Consider the following 18,854-nt stretch of genomic DNA (forward strand, 5'->3'; position numbering starts at 1 on the left):
AAAGTATCTCATGGGCTTAGAAAGAAGCAGGAAAATGTCTTGCTAACAGCATTTTTGTATCCACAAATGGTGGCGTAGCACACAAAACCACTGCAGCCAGACCTGTGGAACATGATTCTTAGAGTAATATTTTTGCTCAGTTATGATCACATTGTCATAAATGCAATTAATAAGAACATGACCTCATACTTTCAGCATCCCACCAGAACAAAGATGCACGTGTAAGTCAGGTTTTCTGTACGAGTATCAGCTTTCTTACATCAGTCTACTCTGGCAGGTGCTGAGGACAGAAAGTACCTCTGTTAAAATTCATAGATCCAGTTCAGGAATGAAGCTGAATAAGGCTTCTTAGCACAAGGAAGAGGAGAAAGAATGGAAGATGGTGGGCTGTTGGGCATCTTCTCTTTGAAAAGGGAAGAAGAAATTGTGAAACATAAAGTAAAAAGTAGGTGAAAAAAATGGTTGTATTTATCCAGCCTGCTGAGGATGACAGCATTTCTTCAGAGGCCAAGTTGGAGAGCAGCAGTCCTGGACTCAAAAGGCTTCAGTGATCTGGCTATGAAACATCACAAGGAATCTCACCTGGAAAAATGATTAAAGAAACTTAGGTTATGTCAAATACAAAATATATATAAACATATTACTGAGGAAAACAAGGAGTATATAAGTGCTCTTTATTTGTACAGGATGTTGTACAGGCTCTCTGCGCAACAAAGAATCCCATTCACATGGATAAGGATAGCTTTGCGTCAAGGAGGAATTTAGTTTAGGGACCAGAAATCCATGAAAACCTGTTTTCTCATAGTTATGTAACTTTTTGTTTGCTTACTTAGAACTGACAGCATGCTAATTGACCTACAATACATGAAAAAGAATCCTTTCTATTAACTGGTATCAATAACAATAAAATTACAGCATCCTCTTGTGGAAAACCGCCCAAAAATAGGAATAAATTTGACATGGAAGGTGACTATTTTCATCTTCTCTTGTGGAAATTACAGTGTAAGTGCCTTTTTAAGATGGACTAAAATGAAAAATTGGGGCAGGTCCAGTTATATTAAAAAATTCAGGTGAACTTCAAATTCTTTTTTTCTGAAAAGCTAAGGTGAGCTGCTTATTGAGCCAGCCTAGCTCACGTAGTGAGGGACAATAGGGAACTACTGTGCAACAGCTTCCATGTGACAGATCTCTACCATTTGCCCCAAGGAACCGGGTCTGAACCTGAAATATGCAGAAAGGCATGATAGGGAGAAAAAAAAAACCTGTAGAAAACAGAGTAAAAAGTTTTTAAGGATCACAAACAAAACTTGTTTGAATTTGTTACATGCTAGTTCATGGACGCAAGATATGCAGCAATCTAAATTGGGATGGGATTCAACAAAGGGTGATGCCTTGAGGTGGCCACCTAAAAAACAGAGGCTAGACAAGAATAAGAGAATAAAAGCAGATATTTATTTGAAGGGCCTTCAAAGGCACACCCCGGGCAGTCAAAAGGCTGCCCAAGATGGACCCTGGGTCACGGGTTCTTCACACTTTTGTAAGTTTGGTACATTTGCGTATCAGGGTTAATTCTTAAATTGTAAGTTCAGTTAATGATGTAATTACCCCAAGTTAGCCCCTCATCTCAAGGCTTTAGTTTACACATTTTGACGCCTGGGACAATCTAGGTGTCCTTGGAGAGGAAACCAGAGAGGCTTTGTTATGCCTAACCATCATGAGAGAGCAGTAGTTAACAGGCCACACGAAACTTCAGAGTTACACACTAGGCAGTACAGGATTTGAAAAATATAAAAGTTAAAACCTAAGGCATCATTAAGGCATCATGGGTTATTAAAGTGAAACATTTCCTGCAGTTTCTGTGCTCATTTTGTGTGCATTTACTTCTTTTAAATGGAAAAATAAATATTGAATTCGTGCTTGAGCCATCTTAGCTTTTTGTTGTGAAAAATTTTGCTCGGATTCAGTGAGTTGCTTGTATTTTGGCAGCTCCAGGAAAGAAATTCTGTGAAACACTGGGAATAATATAAAAATGTAGTATCACTGTCAAGCAATCAAAAAAACCCAAACTTTCAATACATAGGTAATAACACTGCAATCTACAAAGGTGCTGTAATATATCATATCCAAGATGTGTTACAAATCCAGTAGTATTTCTGAACAAAGTATCTTTGAAAAGACAACCTTTCATCAGAAATCCTGGTAAACTAACACCAGAGAACACATTAAAACTGTAACAGATTCTACTCTTAAATTTCATAAAATTGCCTATATTTTGGTATTTCCTCTATGAGTTCATATTTCCCCATGAAAATATAGCAAAGTCAAAACCAAAAAAATCTTGAAATCTTTTTTATGCTTTTGATAATTTCTTCAAATAATGTTTAATTTGCAATAACTCTTTGAACCATGTGGAACAGAGTATTTTTAACTTTTCTTTCTCCACACTCCAAGTAGTTGTTGAAACAAAAAGAAAGCAATTGAAGTATCACCTACATAGTAGACAACTGAATTTGTTGCAAGGTAATCTACATATGCCAGGGCATACTGTAATGTCTCTGTACCTCTTTTAACATAATTGCTTATTGGTGACATTTTTAGTTGCAAAATTCAAAGCTTTGTATATTTTTTGCTGAATTATTAAACTTTTTAAAAGAAACTGTTTATTCTGTATGAACTGCAGCTTTTGTTTCTTGATAATAGCATTTCTCTATTAGGCAAAATATACAGAACTCACAATTTCCCTTTCTATTCAAACATTTTAATTGAAATTCATCTGAATGGGCTAATCTTTGCAATTTTTATAATCTTATAAATTGTTTATGTTTTCTTCTGCTTGTCACGGTTCATAAGAACTTATTTTAGAGGTATTATGAATGATCATGCACATGATTTTCTGTTGTACTGGAAAAGAATTACTATTCTGTCAAAAATAAAAGTGGTACTTAAAAGGAAAGATTTATCTTTAGCTAGTTAAAAGCCTTTCAAGAGGTTCACTTTGTTAATTACACAAAACATATTTCTTTTTGTTGTTGCTTCCTCTCTTTCTCCTCAGTTTGTGTATAGTTCTTTATTTTTCCAAATGTTTACTGTTCTTTAGATTTTTGTAAAGGGAAAAGGAGGAAGGTGATTGGGCCATGTCTGTGCCAGGTGGTTAACTAAAATATTTGATACTCTGTGTTTCAGTGAAAATCTCTTTTTAAAATCACAGATAAAGCAAGGTCAGAGGAAAGGCATTCTCTTGAATTATGAACTGAGGAACTAACCTGGGTACATGTTTTTGAGATATCTAACTACCCACATAGTAATTAAGATAAAACTGGAGCTAGCTTCAGGTTTAATATCTTTCACTGAAAGTTGGATCTTCTGAAATCCAATGCAAGGTAGAACTCACAAATGGGGACTGCACCATGGGCTGCAGAAAAATCCCAGCTCCAGCACCTGGAGCTCCTCCTCCCCCTCCTTCTTCGCTGACCTTGGTGTCTGCAGAGTTGTTCCTCTAACATATTCTCACTCTGCTCTTATCTGAGCATATTTATAACAGTAATTTTTTTTCCCATTCTTAAAATATGTTATCAAAGAGGTGTTACCACCGTTTCTGATTGGCTTGGCCTTGGCCAGAAGTGGGTCTATCCTAGAGCTGCCTGGCTTTGGTTTCCATCAGACATGGGAAGCTTCCAACAGCTTCTTACAGAAACTATCCCCGTAGGCTCCTTTGCTACCAAAACCTGGCCATGCAAACCCATGGCTACCAAAACCTGGCCATGCAAACTGGTCAGTTCAGTCCTAAGCCCTTATACATCCCTTTACCCTCCATTACTTTGTACAGCATTGCTGTAGTCAACAAGCAGAATTTTATGAAGACTTAAACGTTGTTTACATAGACCTATGCATGTACAAATTGGCTTTGTGGCACTTGGTCTAAACTGTATTAGTTAAGATGGAGTTAGAGTAGTTGTTACTTGTTGGTTAATAGGACAAAATCTGAAGGTAAATAATACTAATGGTTTAGCAACACTTGTGTTCACACACTACTCCCCAGGTACAATGGTTGTTTTGTTGGTGGTTTTGCTTTTATTCCTTTCTTTTAGAGAGTGTCATAAACATTGTTAAATCAAGGTGGTTTTCTTCCACATTTTTCCAAGCAAAATATGGTCACTTACTATTATAATTGTGCTCCATGATAGTGATTAAATTCCAAATATGCATGCTATATGTATCTTAAATGCTGTAACCATGTTAGTCAGTTATATTTGTTATATATATGTATTAATCCATCTCCTCTTCAAGCTGTCTTAAACTGTTTGGCAGTGATCCCAATCCCACGAGAGCCAACAAAAGTATTTTCACTTTATTTCATTAAGTTTCCAACCTGAGCTGTATCAAACTTGTCTAGGGCATCATAAACACCATGTTTTCTTTCACAACAAATACATTTAGGCTTTCGTTTTCTTTTTATTTTCCCTTCTTGTCAGCTTTAAGTCTTTGCTGTTCTGCTTGCCTAAGCTTCACAGATTGTGCAGCAGTGCAGAAGAATGAATGGTCAGACCCCTTTGACCTACACACTGTCAATCTCAACCTTCAGTTCAAATCCACCATCAGCAGAGGAAAGCATTTATAAAAGCATTTATCCTTACGCAATACCCAGGCAGAATGCTGTCTGGGGGCAGAAAATACTAATTTCCTAGAAGGTTGAGTTGCTTCTGGACGTGAAAGCCTGCGAAGTTTCTGGTTGCCTACCCAAGACTGTCTGTATCTGTGAAGTTTCTGAAAATCTTCTGAAGATCTCTGAGAACATCGATATGATCAGCCCACACTAACTACAGGAGAAATGGGTAGGAGGCTGCTAAAGCAGCAAATGACAGGTCCCTCTGCTTGCTTTGCTGGTGCCCACATCCTGAAAAGTCAGGATATTCACTGCTTCTGTGATGAAGGGTCTAGTCCTTGACGATCATCAGTACTAATACTATGGAGACAAAAATCACGGTCCTTCTTACCTTCTCTGAAGAGCAATTTCAGCTCTCTGATGAGCAATGCCATGGCTACACGGTCTCCTTTGATCTGGTGCTGTCACAGGGTAATGAAGTTCAGTTTTTGCCCAATGATCGAGAAATCTAGATGTAATTTTATATCATGGAGTCTGTTCATGTTCAGTCCTGGCTAGTTCTCCTCACCTACAGCATAACCTTGGCAAGTCTTGTGAAACTCTATGGGTCAGGCCAGGCCATCAGGCAAAGGAGGTCCAGTCCTACGGGACTTGATGCTTAATTCCTAAGAGTCAATAATATCCTGTCCCTGGAGGCTATAAAGATATCTCTGTCTTCTGCTGGTTCGTCCATGACAATGTGTGCATAAAAGTGCTTTAAAACAAGTAAACCCAGTTTGAAATGTTGGGTTTTCCCACTCCTTTCAGAATGATAACCTTAGGGGGCTTTTGTGTATTTAGAGGGTTTTTGTCTGCTGCCTTATTTTGTTTGTTATGTGACTTTTCTTATTTTTGGCTGCTCCCTGGATGTGGGAGGTGCTTCAAACCAAGGACACACTTAAAACTGGGTCATCTTTCTCCAATGACTGGAGAAGTTTTTCTTGAAAGTCTACAGCAAATTCTCAAAATCTTCCTATAATCTCTGGGAAATTGTGGAGTGGAGAAAACATGCCAATAAAGCCAGTGGATATTTTGAAATTCAGGAATTTGTTCCCTCTTAATTCCTTGGTATTGGATCTTATTTTAAAGATTAATTTAGAATTAAAAGTGTAATTCAATTTATTTTCTACCTAGAGTTCAAGTTATTAGATTGTATCCGGGTCACATTATCCAGCTTTTCCTTGCAGCCATAAAGACTAGAAACCCAATTTTTAAAAAATAAAAACAGGGTTGTCTTTTCTGGTAATCACTGAAGTTCTTATTTTCATACAATCAATTGGTTTCCAGCATTGCACTTCTTTCAATAGTGCCTGAAATATTGTCCAAAGCCAGCCAAATCATGGGAGTCAGACATGTCACAAACCAGGCTCTTAGTTAAAATTTATAGAGATATGATCCACGTGGATGGATTACACATTGTAATCTTCAGCTAAACCACAGATGAAGTGCTACACAGAGATCACCTTGCATTCCCTGGCCATGTGCAGACCAGGGCATAAATCCTACTCCCATGGGATAATTGCACTTACAGTAGTGTCAAGTTACTGGAGACAGTTAACATCACTCAGCCACACTGAAGAAAACTATAAGGGACATTTAGCTCCAGATGCAGTCCAAAAGTCTGGGGAATGAATGTGGTCCCCATCCCCAGCACATCTATATCTCTCCTCTTCCTTCAGGAAGCAGTGTTTCCATTCCTCTGAGATCACGGAGCAAAGTGAGATCACTACATAGGTAAGTAAATAAATCCCTGAAATTCAATCCAGCAACATGAGGGGTACTTCAACCAGAGAATAAAGTGAAGTATGGAACAAGAAATCTGGAATAACTATGAATTTTCTTGGAAGGAAAGAGTTATCTCTTTTGCCCCACAAATGTATAACGTATATTTTTAATTCCTTTGTCAAATACCACCTAAAAGGAGTAGTGCATCCTCACAAAATGCCAGGGATCAGGAGAACTTTTTTTGAGAAACACAGTCTTTTCAGGGACAGGTCTTGTCTTAGAGTTGTGATGCATTAGGGTTTTTTTGTAATAAATATACAAAATAGCAGAGATGGCAACATAATTTGCTATATTAATTTAATATCGTATGTACACCAGCCAGGTAAGGAAAGGATTTAAAGACAAATAAAATGTAACTGCAGAGAAGCTTAGCACATCAAATCTAACCCATGACTGCATAATACAAGCGTTTAGATAGAGTAGGCTCCGGAGCTCCATTTCTAGACTTTCAGTGGTAGAAAAATGTGATTTTTTGAGAAAGATAAAATCTAGGTTTTCTATACCAAAGGAGTACTGTCAGCAGAAGCAAAGAATCACTCCATTTTTCCAGATAATTCCTGCTGTCACTTAATCATGACAATGGCATAGTGAGCAGCAGAATTGAGATTTCCAATGAAAAGGATGATTCAATTTCAAAAGGATTTTTTTAAAGAGAAACATGCAATTTTATAGATACATGAAGAACTAAAATTATGTGGTTTTCTGAAAACACTTAAAAGCTGAAGAAATAACATTAAAAAGATACATACACTTTCTGTGAAACTTACTAATTCCCTTTATTGCTTGCTTATCCTGATTCCTTTATCTTGGAAGTGGGTCATAACAAGGATGACAGTGCTGAAAGTCTCCTCTTTATTTTTCTTGTGCAAGAATCCAGTGTGATATCATTGCACTTTATGTACTATTCTCTATTCTCAGGAGAGGCTGAATATTCTACATAGTCAGGGCAAAACATGTCATGGAGCTGTTGCTAGAAAGGATTTTCTTCATCTACCTTTCTGGTCCCTCCACAGCTCCTGAATGTTTTGGTCTCAGCTCCAGACCTATTATATTGGATGTCATTACATAGGAACTAAACAAAAATGGGAAATTATTTTTCCATCCAGAATTTCCAGAGTTGATATTCTATAGTTAGGAAAGTATACACACTGTATATATAAGAAAAATAAGTGCAGATCAAGATAAATAGAGAAAAATGACATTATTTTCATTCTTTCTTTCCTTCCCCTCCCTCTACAGCACTCCAGTGTCTGGAAACAATTTGGGTCAGAAAATTATAAGTAGATGAACAACGACCTCCACTTCATAAATGTTTTAATACCCTTAGTGATGGTGTGAGTGATGCTCAGAGATTACATCATACTACCCATTATATTAACCATGTTTTTTTGCAGCTTATTGTACACTGACTCTTCTTGTAAGCATGAAAACTTTCTGTGAGTAGAGAACAAATAAAGCTAGGTGGGATGCTTTAGCTTAGATTAGGCTAGATTCAAACCACCCTGCTCAGACAATTTGGCTCATGAAATTTACATTATACTGCAGTCTGCTAAAGACTCCACTTGTCAGCAATGAGTAAAACAAGTATTTCAAAATACACACCTTTTGGCCTTCCATTGCCACCCACGAACAAGAACAAAGAAGCTGATCTAGACATAGAAATAATAAAATTCAGGTATGAATACAATGCAGGAAATATCATAAGATGAAGCTTAGGAGAAGACTTGGGAAAAAAAAAAAGTTCTGGTTTTCTTCCCCAAAATTAGTCTTTACAAAATAAAATTACATACTCACATTGTATTGGATATATTTTCTATACAAAAACTGTCACAACACCACTAGAAAAAGAGTGAGGTTCTGCAATATTTTTAATGGAATTCTGATTTTGTTGCTTAATTATGGGCTTTCTCATGTCAACAGTATTAATTGCACATTGTAGTGTCTGCTTCCTCCAGGACGAGACCCTCAGCTACATGACATTTAAGTTGGAAATATCATTTTTGGCTGAGAGGAGAGTAACTTGATAATGTGACAGAACAGGTATGTTTGGCAAAAGCTTTTCATAATACACAGCAAATATTGAGACATCTTGTGCAAAATTGTTGCCTGTATTGAGTAAATACAAATAAATGAGGACTTTACTGAAGAGTGACCTGGCAGGTATACCTGCTATTGCAAGATATACCTTTCACAGTCCCAAATTTCATTTCTCTGAGGATGATCTATAACAGTCCACTCCTAGGACACGTCTACTCCAACAGCAGCAATAGCTGCTAAGCAAAAGAAGATAAAATTGGAAATCATCATGCAGGGAGGCCATTTTTCTTTTTTAAGAGAACCAACATCATGGAAACACAGTAAAGCATGTTATGAGAATAACCTATGAGCTAAATTAGGCACACACAAAAATATAGTTTCAACTATAGTAATTAAAAAAAGGAATATCAAGCTTTCCATATGAACATGCTACATACACATTTTAATTAGCTCATCTCCAATTACAAGACTCTAATAATTGGTTGAAAAGCAACCTATTACCATTTATAGTATGAGCACTTGCAAATCAGGCGCTGATAGCCCGTCTCAGTCTTAGCTAAGTTGTGCTACCATTCTTCCAACAGCTGCATTGCAAGTGCAAACAGAAAATGAAACTGATTATTTTGAGTCTCACCAAATGGTTCCCTTGGAGACAACATCTTCCTGGTGGGCTAAAGAAGCTGCATACCACAAGCCTTTCCAGTGGAGCCATGCTTGAGATGACTAGAGTACTAAAAAAAACCACTGTGGGTTGTGACACAGATTTGGAATGGGTCCTAAATCAGCCTAAACGTTACAGCAGACTGGGTCCACCCACCCCTTACGGTCAGGCTCCAGATCCTCATTAAGGTCTGTATCTCAGGCAGGTACCACGGGTCCTGGTTGTTGTGGTCATCTGAATTTTGGATTTAAATCTACCAAAAAAAAAAAAGAGACCGAAGTCTTGGGGTACACTGCTGGTAGATTCTGGAGAAAAGGCCACATACAGCATAAGGTTCGGACATAAATCAACATACCTACCATGGCAGTATTTTGATTCCGCAGTGAATGAAGAGTTAAATATCTATGGAGTTCATTTAAAGCATCCAAACTAATTGTCTAAAGCCAACAGTGTAAATAATCTCTAGAAGAAATGAAGGGAAGTGACTTAAGATTCTTTATATTTTCATTAGGAAACACCGAGCTAGCCATATTGCCAGTGATTTATAAACATGACACAGATGGTTTTACATTCTACCAAAATACTGAGAAGGATGATCTAGCAAAGGAAAAAGCAATCTTAAAGGTCTAGAATCATGAGTTTGCCCCTTTCATATCTGGCCTTCAGGAATGTAATGCACTTTTTTTTTGTTATTTTTATTTGAAAGTATGTCAGAGATCTTAGCTTACAAAATTAAAGATGAGTACAAGTAATCTAACAGAGCTTACCTATCATTCAGGTAGCATGTTTAGATGCTACAGGGAAGGGGGGAGATGTTTTAACAGTGGTTACATTTCAAGGAGAATGATTTCTCCTGGGGAGACACAGAGGTTCAGCATTTCTCATTTCCCATTCTAACATCCTATCTTTCATTTCTTCTTGTCACATGTGGCATTACTATGTCTGAATTCATTTGAAAACTTTGGTTCTTATTTTGTGAGGTATATGGGTTATAAAATCTGTATTCAGCTGAAAGAATCTCTAAGGCCATCCAACACCATATATCTTTCTTGTATTTTTCCTTTTTTGTATTTAGCAATGAGTGGAAACTTTTACCTCCAAGGTAAGTTAATCGTGTTTTGTAATTAACACTCAGAACCTGCACTTTTTTGAAAGAAGAAGAATAAAGGCCTAAAGGCTGCAGTCAGTTAACTGTCTCTTGGCACACATTGCTCTCAATTTATTTCCTTTTAATTGAGACCTTACTTATAATAAAAGTGTTGTTGCTGACGACAGTGTTGCTATATGAACACAGATCATTTTGCTTGGTTTTGAGATATATTAGTAAATTATGGGAGATCATATAGCTCACAGAGCTGACACAAGATACCTCATAGTCATTGTTTCAGGTTCAATATACCATATTAAACTATTCCTTTTAAAAGACAGTCCCAACAAATGTATCCTTGAATGTTAAGAGATAAAAAGATTTAGAATAGAGGATAACTACCATATTTGCAGATGAAGTGCACACTTGCATGTTTTCAAATAAGGGGCCAATTGCAGTGAAGTAGGAATTTGAAAACACAGAACTGAAAACTCAAAACTCTGGGCAGTGTGAAATTGTATTTTAATAGAGAACATGAAGTTATAAGTGGGAAAAAAAGTTAAGAAAAATTGAAGCTATTAATTCCATTTAATATAATAAGATGGAAAAATTTGAATTTATGGAATTCCATGTTGTTATGTAATGGCTACTTGAAGTTTTAACTAAAGTTTGATGATTTTAAAATATTTTCTTGCGTGTTCTACTCTAATTTTTTACCTAAGAAGTAGAGCTGATTCCTCACCAGTTCCAGAAAAAAAATATTATCCATGTCATTCCTATCACTAGTTACTGCTTTTACTGTAAGCATTACTGCTAATGCTTACATCTTAATAAAATCAGAAGTTTCAGCAGGAGTTTAAAAATCCATTTATAACTCTTCTTCTTTTAACATCAGCTGGGAACTAAACTCCAAATAAGCCACTCTCTTTCCCTGCTCCTTCCTGTAAGGGAGCGACAAGAAGGAAGAGGCTATGGGTTTGAAATAACTATTTACTAAAAGCAGAAAGCAATAGGATAAGACATGCATGGTAACAACATCAGTATTAATAGCAAAATTATAAAAAAGAGAGGGTGTTTTACGCAAAAAATATATTCACCACTGGAAACAAAAAACCCCAAGTTGGTGAACACTTCCCATAGATTTCACCCCCATTGGCGGCACCCCATGGTCTCCAGACAAAGGCAACATGGTGAGGGGAGTTCCCACGGCTAACATTTCCCTGCCCAGCCCAAAACCAATGGAAAGCAGGAACAAATAAAGCTAGGTGGTCTGAATAGGGGTTGTGCAGCCTTTCCAGTGGGTGGCAGAAGGACCAGTTTGGCAGGGTTAAAGGTGACAGTCCTTCCACTGGAACAAGCCAGGCAAGATAGTGGCCTTGTGGTTCCAATGCACCAGCTTTTCCTGCTGAAACCATGTGTCCAGTGGTGCCCAGAATAAAAAACCTGGTCACACCCATACCGTGCTAAACTCTGCATCCTTCCTCTATAACCAGGACAATAACTTAACTTGTAAAAGTGATAAATAGAAAGCTTGACAGTGAAAAATATGTAGGTGCCTTTACAACTTGCCATGGGCTGCACAAAGTAAATGCTTCAGCAGCAGATCAAGAGTTCTGCTAAAAATAAAAATTAGTAATTCCCTGTCTCCAAAGGTAAAGCATCCAATAATAAGTAGACCTACTTTAGATCTCAGTGTTATGAACAGAAGAAAGATATAATCATTACAAGCTGGTTGCTGCCAAAGAATCTGTGATTTTGACTTGATTGCATTTAGTGTGAATAAAAGGAAGAAAAGTTCAAGTCAAAATACAACATATACATCATGTTTTCAAATTCAAAGTCTGAGGGGTAGACAAAAATGTAAGGATATGTTGGAGAAGAATGTTTAGAATTAAAGATGTAAATGAAAGTTAAGTGGTCTATATTTACATAGAATCTATAAGACAGCAAAAAATTCTGATTACACAAGAAGAGCAGGCAACACTATTTTTTGGACACTAAGCAGAAAAGTGAATACATCATACAAAAAAATTAAACACGTTAAGGTGGGTCAACAAAGAAAATTGATTGCAATAAATATGAAAGAGAATTTTTGTGTACGTCACTGAAAAGTTTAAGACATCAAAAAGATTTATGGTTTCTTGACAGAAATAAAGAAACAGATAAAAGGATTTTAAAAAGACTGACATAAATCTATAATTTTTTTACACTGGGAATGAAATATAGCATACAAACACTGGAATTCTATTAGCAAAGTCTTGTGATAAGCCTATTAGTAGACAGGTATCCCAGAAACAGCCAAAATAATTTCTGTTCTCCATTTGGAAACAGTAAGAACATTTTTATTATATAAGAATATCCTTTAATGAGGTTAATGAGTACTTTCCAGTCTATTAATAGACATTAAACAACATCTGTCAGTAGGCCTGAATAGCTTTAACCCAAGAGTCATAAAAGACTTAGCAGGTGAGAGCACTCACTGATGTTACCTTTTAATAAACTTTGATATATCAGTGAAATGCCAGAAGACTGTTGAGAATATTGCTGGGCCAATGTTCAGAAAGGGCAAGGGGTTCTACCCAAGTAACTTGAGCCAGTGATAAAAATAGTTACTTTGGGAACCAGTCAATAGGGAATTAAAGAAAAGCTCACAGGTGATTAGGGAAATTAATTTTTTCAAGCAGATCTAACTTCTGAAAAAAAATACTGCTATTAAACCGTTCTCGCCTCCACTAACAACCCCAAATGAATAAATAGTAAATGGCTAGTGGGTGGTTGTTAAAAAAAAGGAATATGAAAATAGGGATTTTCTTCTAGAACCTGAATGGAAAAAGAAGTGTGCTTGTCAAAATTTTCATCCACTAAATTCAGCTCAAAAATTGCTAGTGGCATAATAAACACTGACGAGGAATCAAATAAAGCATTCTGCTTCACTAAATAAGAGGAGTCAGTTCTGATGTTTTAATACAGATGAAAGTTGCATTGTCCGCAAAATATGGGACTAGACCCTAGCCAGTAGTAATTGAGCAAAAGATCTCAGTGTCATACTGAGATCCAACATTTCTGTGACAAGGAAAGGGTGGTGCTATCCATGCAGCTATAGCATGATATAGGGTTAAACCATGTAAACATAGTTTAGTTGGGGGGTACTTTTAAAGAAGTTGCAAAGTCAGAACTGGAATAGAAAAGAGCTCTCAAAAATATTTTTATACAAAAGATAACGCTTTAAAGTGAAATGCTTAAAGACTCCATCTGTTCAGTTTATCAAATGACAAACTGAATGGGAACTTGACTAGAATGTGTAACTATCTCCTTGCAAAAAAGAGGCTGGGTGCTGAAGGGCTCTATATTCCATCAGAGAAAGGCATAGGATGGACCAGTGGCTGCAAACTGAAGTCAAACAGATTAAAATGAGAAATTAGATACCATTTGTTGCCAGAGAGGCTGATCAATCAGACAAATTACCAAGGTAGGCTTTAGGATCTCCATCTCTGAGGTGAAGACTAGGCAACTTTTGGAAGATGTGCTTCAGCTAAACACAACTAAGAGTTTAGTCAAAGAGAGGGGCCTTGAGCTCATTGCAGAAGAGAACAGATGAAATGTAGTGACTTGTGATGCAAAAGGTCACAGTGGTCCCAGACTTAAGCTTTGGGAATTTATCAGTCAATAATAGTAAACATACTTGTAATCTCAGTTGCAGTTGCAACTGAGATAGTAATACAGTTTTTGAATTTTATGTTATATCTGAAATTTGAGGGAGAGACACAGCCCAGGAAAGTGGATTATCCTATGGGAAAGAGACACAAAATTTTGGGCCACGAAAATTATCTATATATTTTTCCAAGGTCCTCCATGACTTCTGCTTTAGGACTGGGGTGAGTTTAGGAGGCAGTTGATCCGAAGTATTTTTGTCACATATGATTCCCGGACATCTTATGGTGTGTTGCTACTCCCATAGACCCTGGAAGAGGACCTCACTAGCACCTGAGCCCCTTGTGTTTCTCTTCTTGCAAATACGCCATTTCCATGGAATCTCAGCACCTGCACCTGCACTTGCAGGTGGGGCCTTTGTGCATCCTCCAGGTGGGCAGATAGGAGTCCATCACTTCCTGTCCTTAGTCAACAACGCAACTGACTATGGCATTTCATCTGGAAAAAAAAATGCTGCTTATAAAATGTCTGTGGCCAGTATTGAGACAAAAAATTTCTCAAAATTACACTAGATGTAATCTTGTGTACACCTTTTTCTCTTTGACCTGCCTTTTGTCTAATTAGCATCCACTATCTAATATTTCTTAAACATATCTTAAACATTTCTAAGTAAACTTCAATTCCATGTATCCTGAAAACAACTGTGAGGAGATAAGTATTTTATAATTACAACTATCATGAATTTGAATGCACCTCTCCTGTAGCTTCAAGACTGGGCCACAGAAAGTATCTTCAATGAGACTTTTGTAGGGAGAAGTTACCCCAAAGCTGTGGAGTGGACATCGAATCACAGTGGGGTAAATCCCAGTTTTACTCCTCTGCTTCCTTGGAGCAATCTTCTCTGTGTTGCAGGAGAAGGTCCACACTCTTGTTATCCCTACTGCAGTTTTCCTCCCTTCCTAACAGGGATACAGAAACCCCAAGACATCCCCCAACATGCTTAGAACTACAGTTCTAGCATTCAATTCTTTGCTCATTTTAGAAGAACTGAGTTGTATATTTTCCTGATCATTCTGTAACTATTCTAAAAATAGAAACTCGTTGCACACAGCTGCAACACAGCACTGTAGATTTTGTCATTTCCAAATGCATATTCTTAGCTGTTGTATCTGCTATTTAAAGGACTCTTACTATTTGCCCCTGAAAGCATTTTTTTTTTAGCTGAGGTGTGGAAGAAAGTATCTTATTAAAAAGAAAATGTAATTTTTCTCATGGTTTGAATTTTAAAAATTTTCATGTTAGAGAAAACGTTATTTTAATTGAATTTTTCTATGCCACGCTTAAGGAAAAAGCTCTTGACTGTTCCATATTCCATGAATTTTCTTTTTTTTATATAGCAATTTTTGTGTGTTGAACATTTTCACATTTTGCTCTCTTTTCACATGACTTTGTATTCCTCAACCTCTCCTCCCTACTATAACTGCAAAATCAGCTACACAAAAAATAAACTAAATTGTGAAAGGCTTCTGAGAAGAAACAAGATAAAACTATGATGAAAACTGATTTTTTTCTTTTTAAAGCCTTCAAGGCATTAGGATTTTGATTCTTGTTCTCATACTAGTCTTGAGACGCTGGCAATCTTATTGCTCCTAGAGTTAGTCGCCTACAGTTCACCCCAATAGAATTACTTGCATACTCAAAGTCAAGTGTTTGCAGAACCAGGCTCTTTAATAAGCAGCTATACACTAAACTGCAAGAGCCTGGGATGAAAAAATGAGTCATCAGCCCTCTGAGAACAGTGTAGATCAGTTCTGTGGGTGCTACTGTGGAACGTGGTCAGACACCAAAATTGCAAAATTGCAAATGTCCTTTTCTCTTCAGTTTCCTCTCAGAAGAAGAGGGGTCCTGACATTGTGACATTTCTTTTGTGTTCTGACCATTGTGGTTTCAGACACCTGTACAGTTTCTCAGAGGAGATTATGGGTGGTCTGGTTAATTAGTTTTTCAGTTTGACATCCTGGTACATCAGCACAATTGCTTTGTAAAGGGAAGTCACAAAAACTCTTTTTGGATAACATGTGGAGGACATCAGCGACACCAAAGTGTTTATAAAATGTACAGATGTGGGCATGCAGAACAGGAGAACTTACTCTGAGAGTCTGCACTTCTGGAGGGCTGAATGTGCCTTTGGGCACATCTCTCCACAAATATACATTTAATTTGGGGGATTCTACCTGAGCACTGATCTTTTGTGAGGGTGATGTTCACTTTACTATGAAGCAGAACAGGAGTGGCTCACACGCCATCTTCTCTTGTAACTTTTGCAGTTTGCATGCTTTTGCCTGAAGTATGACATGAATCATCTTCAGTTTCCTCTTCAGTTACCACACTGACCAACTCCTCTCCATACTCTCAATTTCCCTTATGAAGTACTTGATCCCCAAGATCAGTGCAATCTTAATGAGGCATATTTAAAATAAGAAAGTTTGTGTATTTTTAAAATCAACTTTACTGCACAAACTCCCAGCAAACATTTCTTTGTTATGTATTGGTAGGATTTCACACTCTTTTGTATTTAAAAGAAATTATCCAATGTAGAGTTAATCTTTGGTTAAAATTATGCCATAAATAATGGTATAAATGATCTGATGCCACAAAAGAGGATCTTACTTTCCACACTGCCTAATTTCTTATTGTATGTCTTCAGTGACCTGATGTTGTGAAGATGTAGCTGGAATTGACATTTTACCTTCTACCTCCCAACACACAGAGCTCCTAGACAAGGAAAAATCCCAACATACACAGCTCCTAAGCATGTAATTTATTTGCAGCTGACCTCGCTCTGGTCCCTGGGCTGGGCCAGGGTGCAATGCCTTAAAAAGGACTTCAGTAGGGTGGTACAGATATCTGCCAGTGGCTAATTAAATTAAGGATGTTCATCTGGACTCATGAGTTTAACTCAGAACTTCCTTGCATTTAGAGATTGACTGTGGAAAAACATAATTATACAAATGTGTTTTCATGTCCAAATCAAGGACACAGATGTAATCCTTGACTATGTTACATAACCCCACACATATCTAATCAGTAAAAATGCAAACCTCTTTTTATGCTTTTAAAAAATAATCTTTGCTTAACAAATAGGTTTGGTTTTTTCCATGCCAAATACTTTCCTCATTTTTGTAAAATACAGCCTCTAAAAACAGTCCTGTTGTACTCCAGGTACAAAATACAAATTATAATTCTTAACTCCTAATTTTTTTCAGGTTTTGAATAGATATTGACCTTTCAACAGAGCAAAAAGATGCTCAGTAGTATGAATAGAAACAATTATGGTCAGTAGCATGTGTTGCATGTTATTTGAATGGAAAGTAATTTATCGCATCTGAAATAAAAGCTGTTTATTCTTGTGTCTCACTGTCTGTACCAATTCTTGCAACTTATCTGTGAAAAAGTGAGAAACTGTACCACCATTAGCATATGAATACTTGACACATCAAATTGGCTGTACAATAACAGAGGGACATTTGCTATCGGTGTATGCACACAGACAAAGCAGCCATTTTGGGGGAGAGAGGAAAAAACATAAAATTAAATGGTGCGGGTGTTTAAACCATTGTTTGTCTCTCTGTTCCACATGGTAGTTTTGATCAGGGCAGCAAGGCAGAGTGGCTGGAAATTCCTAAAAAAATAAAACCTGAGCATGCAGGTTAAATGTTGATACAAAAATAAGATGTGTTAAATTTGTATTCAGACAGTAGTGGATGAGACAGTGAAAGAAATGCAAAATACCAGTCCAGAATAACCAATTTTGTGTGGCCTTTTTATGTGTGTGCCTGGGGTGGAGGAGGAGAGAAACAAGGAGGTTGTACAGAAATAAACCATTGCCCATGTACAGTTTTATTTCATGGCAACGGCATCACAGGCCTTGGGTCAGATGTGTGAAACTATATCTCAAAGAGGCTGCATACATAATTGAGGCCCTATGAAGGGTTCTCAGTTGAAGTTGCCAGGCTACATTCATTCTAAAAGCAGAGCCATTTGTTATCAAATTTAAATGAACTCTCTCAGCACTGGGTACATAGTTTGAAGCACAGCTTTGCAGACTGTACATGCAGTCTAAGAGAGAAGGAGTGGTGCCTACTTACCTGTAGTGTTATTTTACAAAGGATGGAAATCTTACCTGTGTTTAGGCCTGAAACACAGTAATCTATTACCTAAAAAATGGTTGGTTTCTGAGGTGTATCATCATGCTTTGTTCTCTCTTAGAAGGCATAGTGATCTTTTTTCTTCTGCTCTTTTTTTTTTCCTTTTAAAAAAACCATTGTGATTTCAGCTTTAATTCGGGAAGAAATTAGCAAATCAATATTTGCTGCTTTTTTTTCTGCAAGCACACTCTGGCTGCCTTCATCAATACATTTATTTTTCTTCTTTTGCCTTAAATGGAGCTTCAAGTGTTTAAACATATACATTAGCAACCCAAGATATTTGTATTTTTCAGACCCGTGGCCTGCAACAGCTGAGTATGATCCCAGAGCTTTTACCTGCATTGGTGACCCTTATAGGTGTAACTGCAATGTGACTTCTCTCATATTCAAGGGTTACTGATAAGAGAAAAGATAGCACTAATTGTTATAAATTTTTATTTACTTCCCTGAGCATCCCAGTGTGCCATGTGCTTTCCAAAAATAGGAGACATGCCCCTAGGAGGTCATATGGCTGTCACATACAAGACATGGGACTTGAGATGCCATCTCTTAAGCAGCAAAAGGCAACCAATAAAAACTAACACCGAGAACCACAAACAGCCATTCACCATAGCAATCTACTTTCACTGCGCTCATGTCCTACCCCTACTTGCTTTCAGTAAATGCTGTAACAGTTGAGTGCCAACGGAAAAATATTTGTGGAAATCAAATTTCATATGCTGGGAAGAAGTCTGCTTGCTAGAAACTTGGTGCCAACCCTTGGTGGAAGTGTTGGACAGTCCT

General features: G+C 37.2%; 1 protein-coding gene and 1 long non-coding RNA gene across 6 annotated transcripts in view; one reads left to right on the forward strand and one right to left on the reverse strand.

Annotated features, from left to right (window-relative positions):
* Positions 1–18,854, forward strand: part of TMEM161B (transmembrane protein 161B) — a 180,016-nt gene that overhangs the window by 85,644 nt on the left and 75,518 nt on the right. The gene's annotated exons all lie outside the window — the stretch shown is intronic.
* The window catches only part of LOC116437895, a 31,786-nt gene continuing 12,969 nt past the window's right edge, over positions 38–18,854 (reverse strand). The window contains exon 2 of the long non-coding RNA XR_004237525.1: positions 38–582. This is a non-coding gene — a long non-coding RNA (uncharacterized LOC116437895). The remainder of the gene's footprint in view (positions 583–18,854) is intronic.

Source organism: Corvus moneduloides, chromosome Z, assembly GCF_009650955.1.
Source record: "Corvus moneduloides isolate bCorMon1 chromosome Z, bCorMon1.pri, whole genome shotgun sequence".
Classification (NCBI taxonomy): domain Eukaryota; kingdom Metazoa; phylum Chordata; class Aves; order Passeriformes; family Corvidae; genus Corvus; species Corvus moneduloides.